Below are 6,115 nucleotides of genomic sequence, written 5' to 3'. Positions count from 1 at the left end.
CAAATTGCGAGTATACAATCTCAATGCCATATGAGCGTGTATTGAATTAAGCCGTGTCGATTCTACGATTAATTTGTAGTTTGCGATTATAAATTTTCAATACCACATAAGAGTGTCATGGTTTTAACCGTCTCGGGAATTCAGATGCTTACAAAATGCGATTTATTACAAAAAAGGCTTATAGAGTCTCAACACCGTATGCGTGTATCTTGATTCAAGCTTTGTCAATAATTATAACAATACATGGTTGACGGGTATACAATGATGATGTGTTATACCACGACAGTGTAATTGAATGTGATTACGGTCATTTTACCCGTTTTGGTAGAATATATACCCTAATAAAATTATAAATAATTAGGCAAGTCAGTTCCATGTGTTATTTGTGTCTACCGGGATCTTAAGATTACAGTAGCATATGTAGATGAAATGATAAGTCTACCATAAACCCAAAACCAAGCCCTAAACACTGCACCCTTAACCTTAAACAATTAGGGTCGGAGATAAGCCGAGCTTAGATGAGTACTACCTTTACAACCTTACACAATTAGGGTTGGAGTTAAGCCGAGCCATATGAGTACTACCCAATAATTAGATTAGTACTACCTTGTCCATGTTCAAGTTTAGTCAACTTATTAGGTGAGTCCGAACACGATCCCGGGCTTTGAAGCAAGCCTAAGCATCTGTTCAAGGTCACCTACTTTAATTTCATATATGTTTGCGAATGGTTTATGAACGACTCGATTATTAACTGAGCGTTTCATGAACAAGCTTAGTGTATATATGTGTCATGAACATAGATATACCAGTTGTTCATGAAATAATCTGAACGATTAGGTGTAGAAGCTAAGAGACACACATGATGTGTGCCTGTACAATATAAGTATTATCTCAAGCTACCGGATTCTTGTATTATTCAACAAGTTAATCATATTTTAAATTTAAAAAAAAAAACAATTAGTGGGTTACTAATTTTTTTTTTTTTTTTTTTTTTTAAATAATATTAGGATGGTAGTTTTTCTTAATACAAGGATGACAGTTTTTTTTTTTTTTTTTTTATTTTACTTTGTGAGGGGAAGGATGGTAGTTTTTTTTAATTGAATAAAAAGAAGGTAATTTTTATTTAAAAAATTGAAATTGTGAATTTGAAAATGGAGAAAGGCCTTATGGGAAAAATTAATTTTTTCAGCATTCAACCGATCTTTAACCAAAGTGGTTTATTACATTAACGAACATGAACAAACTTAAACCGATATTGAACTAGAGTTGTTTATTTGTCGGCTCGGTTCATATACACCTCCGTCCATAAACGTTATAGCTTCAAAGTTTTTAACAAATAATTTTGTATCAATTTTATTGTTACTAATACAAATGTTAATTTACTTCTATCATTAACGTAAATTAAAAATTTACGAGTCTTAAAAAAATGGTGTCAAATAATTAGTACAAATACGTAATAAAATGAATGTATCATAACATGTAAATAGTAATCAGGAACGTCTATGCTTAAGTTAAAAATTAAAAGATTTAAAAAAATGTAACAATTGGACCTCAGAAATCACAAACCGACAACCCTATACACCTAATGCCTATACTTTTGATTTGACAAGTCAGATTTTTTCATGCAAAATATATTGTGGTTTGCCTTTTTTTTATATATAAAAATAATTATGCTTACACGTTGTTTTAGGCGTCTTACAATTAATACCTTAAGATTCTCTAGATTTTCTGGTGTCATTAGCTTAATTCTATATTATTTAATTATTTAGTCATTTATTTTTAGTCAATAGTTTTCTTTCATAGAAAAAAAACATTAATTAATACAACAAGTTACTCAATAAAAAAAACTAACCAATTAAAATATAAAGTAATTACTGTTTCCTAATTAAATTAAATAATGTATAATAATGCCTAATGAGAATAAATGTTGGATTATTTTTAATGATTTAATATTAATTACCTGTCCTTAAAAAAATTGCATATTAATTACCATGTAAAGCGGTTTGAGACATAATTCAAGAAGATAGATATTCTGCCCGTCTTCGTTTCATTTTCTCCATTTTTACTTAAAATTCAAACGTTTCTTCACATTTGCTCCTCAGTTATCCTCTTTAAGCACTTCAAACTATTAGTTTAATTCTAAAACTTCAAAGTAACTGACTTCATCAACGACTCAACACACCATGGATGCGTCTGGAGAATCGTAAGTGTCTTAATCGTTTTGTAGACATAATTTCATGCAATTAAATTATTCCCCGATTGTAGTAGAACTTTGATTCTGAAATTTGCAAGCTTTGTGTTGAACTGAAATTATGATTCAATTTGCAAATTAATAAGGTTTTCTAAGAATGTATTTAATTGTACACTGGTTTATTGATTAGCGATTTACATAACTCAATTTGTTTGATTGGCGTTGCTATTACATGTTGTTCTGACTGCTGTTGTTCGTGGGGAAAAAAATTAGAATTATTAATTACATAGACTGCTTTAAAACCCTAACAGGATCGTCCAATGTGAATGCTTCACGATTCGCTAATTAACTTGGTATTTTGTGTTAATTAATAATGAAAATTTATAAAAAAAAAACAACTAGCCTTTCAGTAGATTAAATAAAAAATGTTTCCATGTTACTTTCATGTGGTTTTGAAGCAATCCAAAGGACGTTCTAAACAACAATCCTGCGTTGAATAATTGGGTAGATGTCACTACTATGGCATCAGTAATTGCGTCTGAGTCTGAGGTAAAAATTTGTAATTTGCTTGATATCTTAATGTTCTTAGAAGCGATGTTTTAATTGGAATAATTTGAGTAAATTGTCTACTTGACAGCATCAGATTGAAGTACCAAATGTTGCTTGTCCTGAACACAGCAAAGTTACAGAAGATGCACATAGTGCTGACCCTAATCCTGAAAGTGAAGTAAGTCCTGTGTTTGATGAGTGACATTTATGTCACTCCTAAGGAGTAGTTTTAGAGTATTTTCCGTGTTTATTTTTTCCTTATTTTCCTTTTGTTCTCTTGTTTTCTCTTTAATAAAGTTTCTAGTTTATTTTGGTAATTTTGAAGCGTTTTAGTTTATTTTCTTTATTTTATTAGCTTTAGTTTATTTTCGTATTTTATTTTACTTTATTTGCTTGTATAGTTTTTGTTTTATTTTTATTAGTTTAGTTTTATGTCTCTTATTTTCTATTTCATTTTATTTATTTTTATTTTATTTATTTATTCTATTTGTCGTGGTTTTGTTTTATTTCGTCCTTTGTTTATTTTCATTTTATTTTATTTTATCTTTGTCCCGATTCTCCCTTGTTTTTATTTGGTTGTGTAGGATCGTCCTCGGAGGTCGGAGGCTCGAGTCAAAGGTGTCAATCCAAGAAGCTTTCAAGCCCCAAAGTTGCTGCCCAATCTTAACCATCACCACACCCTTCACTATCCTACACCACCCCAAGCAACAACATCTCACTCCCCTGCTCATTCACGCTCACAGCAGCCCACCGTTCCCACAAACCAACAACAACCATACCTCCAGCCTGCAACCCCGCAAACACCACACACACCAGCCCAATCCACGCACCAGCTCTCAGCGCAACTCCAATTCACTTACCTGCTGCCACCCTCACAACACCACCAGCCGCAAAAGCGCACACCAAGGACCACCACTCACCTCCATTTGCCCTGCTCCAATTCGCACCAACACCCCGTAACAGCCACCATCACAATCCCCTGCTCCGCCACCACAATCAACCACAGCAGCCACCAATCACCAACTCACTTGCGAACAGCCGCACCACCATTCTCACGCACCTAAACCAGCAATCAGCCGCACCTGCACCACCGTCAACAACCAGCAACAATTAAGCAACCAATCGACCCAAAAATCAGAGCAAATCACAAATAGATCGGGTTCGAGCAAACCGTTGAGGGTTCGACTGAAGTACGAGTCAGAGATTTTGGAGGTTTTGTTATTCGAAGAGGAGTGGTCGAACACACCCATGGTTCGACCGGACCAACCCCGTAGTTCGGTCGAACCAACCATCGGTTCGATCGAACCATTTCACGAGCCTCGCACATGATATTTAATGAAGATCGAATGACCTCGATTTGATGATGATAGTTGATGAATGGCGGTGATGAAGATGCGCTTCAATGGAGTTCAAACTTCAAGCAGCCAAATGTGAAGGAGAAGAAGAAAGAAAGAGCGTCTGATTTTTTTATTTTTGGGGTTTTATTTTGTTTTTCTTTTATTTTTATTTCTTTTTCTTTTCCCTTTCTTATTTTCTTTCTATTATTTTTATTTTAGTTTCTTATTTTTTTACTTTTCCTTTTTAATTTATTTTATTTTCTTTTCTTTTCTTTTTCTATTTTTCCTAGCTTAGTATATATACCCATTTTGGGGTAATTAAAAGAAGAATTCAATAACTATCTATTCTACTCTCTAATTAGTTTTAGGTTAGGATTAGTCTTCATTGGTAGAGAGAGAAAGTGTGGTTTTCTTCATTGATGAACTTGGATTTTGAAGAAGGAGCTTGTTCAATCCTTTGTAGACCTTCATCTTCAATTAATGAGCAATCTCTTACTCTTTCTCTTTACCTTTGTTTTTGATTTTGCTTATTTGCTTTGATTTTTCTTCTTTGCTTATTAATCATGTTGATGCTTATTGATTTGATGATTGATATTGTATTCAATATGATTTGTGAGTAGTCACTTAGCCAAGGGTGTGGGGATGGTGTAGTTTCTAATTGTTCATGCTTATAATGTTGGGGTTATGTTAATGGTGATTAAAGTCTTTGCATGCTTGATATTCTTTGGTCTTCTTGCAAGTGCACGTTGTTAGTTGATCAAAGATAAGTCTTTGCTAACAATTAACGGAAGTTGACTTAGTTAAGGTTCATTACTATCAATTGTTATTTAATAGTACCTCCTAGTATATGGTTCTAATGTGGAAAAATAGAGGCTATGTTAGGAGAAGCCAATTGACCCCGGAAGGCGGTTAGATTGGACCCCTTTACTTCGGTATTCATGCACTTTTAGTTTACCATTGATTTGCTACTTTGTTGTTGCATGATCAAGCGTCTACTTCACCTAACCATTTCCCTTAATGTTTTATTTCTTGTTTTAGCATCTTTAGACTTTAGTTTATTCATCTCCTATTCCGGACTAGTTTAATTGTCAATAACATTTGGTGGTGTTTATCCATTCTCTGTGGTTCGACCCCTATGCTTGCCTTATACTTGTATTAGGTTTGTTTAGGTTGTATAAATTGTATTTGATCTAGGGATAGACAATTGACGACGCGTTTATTCCCTTGTCAGTGTTCCACCAAAGTACTTCGTATTTATATTTACAATTGACTGCAATGTTTTGCAAGATTGATTAGTTCCTTTTGGATAAGAGGCAATGGTAATTGTTAATAGACACTAATAAACCAAAAATGATACATTTTATATAACACTCTAGCAACAATAATAAGTGTTATCACCCATATTGAAGTCCTAGTGAAGTGTATAATTATATTTTGTCACATTTTGTGCAGACAAATGGTTCAAAGGAGGCAGGGTCACAGAAGGGTACTATCATGGATCATAGTACTGAGACCCACGACAAGGCAACAACGGGTTTGGTACTCAACCAATTACCGACTGGATCAGAGAGATCATCGAATGAATCAAGGGTTCCAACAGTTATTCTACAAACAACGAATTTAACAAAAACAAAAGGGACTGCGGAGGAAATAATTGTGAGTGCTATTATGTGTATTTTGGTATGACAAACTATAACACAAAATAAATGAAACTGAGAATCAATTCACTTCAAAGCAGGAATCAAGTGCAGGACTAGGTGTGCAAACTGGTGATCGTATTGAGGATCATAATACTACTATTATTAAACCAGATTCATTGGTTGCTGAAATCAGTAAAATTAATCCAATAGAACAGGATGTAGTATACACTGTTGATTGGTTTGTTACCCCGTCAAGTACACAAACTAGAGCAACAGCTAACTTGACATCAGATCAAGAAGTGAGATGTTTAATCTTTTAAAGTATTTATATGGTCCCTATTTAAGTTTTTGTGTAGAGTCAATGTTACAATCACTAACTATTTTGTTGTTTTGGATGT

General features: G+C 33.6%; 1 long non-coding RNA gene across 1 annotated transcript; it reads left to right on the top strand.

Annotated features, from left to right (window-relative positions):
• Nucleotides 1-1,989: 1,989 nt before the first annotated feature.
• LOC110681657 lies at nt 1,990-3,001 on the top strand. Its single transcript, XR_002503303.1, has 3 exons — nt 1,990-2,203; nt 2,650-2,740; nt 2,835-3,001. It is a non-coding gene; the product is annotated as an uncharacterized LOC110681657 (long non-coding RNA).
• Nucleotides 3,002-6,115: the final 3,114 nt, after the last annotated feature.

Source organism: Chenopodium quinoa, unplaced genomic scaffold (genome assembly GCF_001683475.1).
Source record: "Chenopodium quinoa cultivar QQ74 unplaced genomic scaffold, ASM168347v1, whole genome shotgun sequence".
NCBI classification, from domain to species: Eukaryota; Viridiplantae; Streptophyta; class Magnoliopsida; order Caryophyllales; family Amaranthaceae; genus Chenopodium; species Chenopodium quinoa.
The sequence above is the reverse complement of the archived record's forward strand: the minus strand, read 5'-3'. Positions and strand labels throughout refer to the sequence as shown.